The sequence below is a fragment of the Peromyscus californicus genome, unplaced genomic scaffold, assembly GCF_007827085.1.
Source record: "Peromyscus californicus insignis strain IS unplaced genomic scaffold, ASM782708v3 Scaffold_9__1_contigs__length_137607984, whole genome shotgun sequence".
NCBI classification, from domain to species: Eukaryota; Metazoa; Chordata; class Mammalia; order Rodentia; family Cricetidae; genus Peromyscus; species Peromyscus californicus.
In genome coordinates this window covers 48,535,995-48,537,275 of record NW_026294617.1, presented here as the reverse complement: position 1 = coordinate 48,537,275, position 1,281 = coordinate 48,535,995, and the positions used below count along the sequence as shown (strand labels likewise).

Here is a 1,281-nt window from a genome sequence, read left to right as displayed (position 1 = left end):
AATTAATTCATTGAGAATATTTTAGCATTTTTGTTGTGGTAGTTTGGTTTGGTTTGGTTTGGTTTTTGTTTTGCTTTGTTTTGTTTTGTTTTTACAATCAACACATTTTGTAAGACCGTTGACACACAGAACCCCTAATTTGGAATAGTAGCTTTTTCGAATACTTTGTTCAGGAGAAGCTGGCAGGCTATGTGTCCAGTAAATAGTTAAGATAATTTAAAAACATCAAATAATAATTATTAGATATGGCGCTGGCCAGCATTTTGGAGCAGTTGGTGCCGGTGAACCAGCATGGGTTTTTTGGACTCAGAAGTCAGAAAGATCCGCTGGAACTGGGTCTGGGGAGTCCAGGTAATGGGCTGAGCCTTGCTGCACCAAACTGGGGTGTCCTAGAGGAGCCAAAAATCAAAATGTTTCATGGAACCACCACCCTGGCCTTCAAGTTGTGCCATGGAGTCGTGGCAGCTGATTCCTGGGCCACAGCAGGTACTTATACTGCCTCCCAGACAGTGAAGAAAGTAATAGAGATCCACCCTTACCTTCTGGGCACCATGGGTGGGGGTGCAGCGGATTGTAGCTTCTGGGAGCGGTTTTTGGCTCAGCAATGTAGAATCTTTGAGCTTCGAAATAAGGAATGCATCTCTATGGCAGCGGCCTCCAAACTTCATGCTAACATGGTGTATCAGCACAAAGGCATGGGACTGTCCACCAGCACCCTGATCTGTGTCTGAGATAAGAGAGGCCCTCGCCTCTACTATGTAGACCATGAAGGGGACAGCGTTTCAGGAACTGTCTTCTCTGTGGGTTCTGGCTCCATGAATGTTTATGGGGTCATGAATTGAGGCTACTTCTATAACCTAGAAATGGAGCAGGCAAATGATCTGGCCCTCCAAATTATCTACCAAGCCATCTACAGAAATGCATACTCTGGAGATGCACTCAACCTCTACCACATGCGGGAGGATGACTGGGTCCGTGTCTCTAGAGACTATGTAGCTGATTTACACAGGTATAGTGCACCTGTCCTCTGAAGGAAAGTGGATATGGCTGTTTGCACCTGTTTGGGTAGCTCTCATTGGTTATAATACATAATAGCACCTCATTCCATAGTGAAGTCCACAATTATTTCAGTATCTTTTGTAAAGCTCTGAAACATTTGTGTGTGTGTGTGTGTGTGTGTGTGTGTGTGTGTGTGTGTGTGTGTTAGCAGTTGATGAGCTCCTGACACATTCGCTATTTGTTTTATTCTCATGGATACTAAAATTACACTACTTCTCAACC

General features: G+C 44.3%; 1 pseudogene; it reads left to right on the top strand.

Moving 5' to 3' along the window:
• Positions 1 to 245: 245 nt before the first annotated feature.
• On the top strand, positions 246 to 1,031 carry LOC128106583 (proteasome subunit beta type-5-like; annotated as a pseudogene).
• Positions 1,032 to 1,281: the final 250 nt, after the last annotated feature.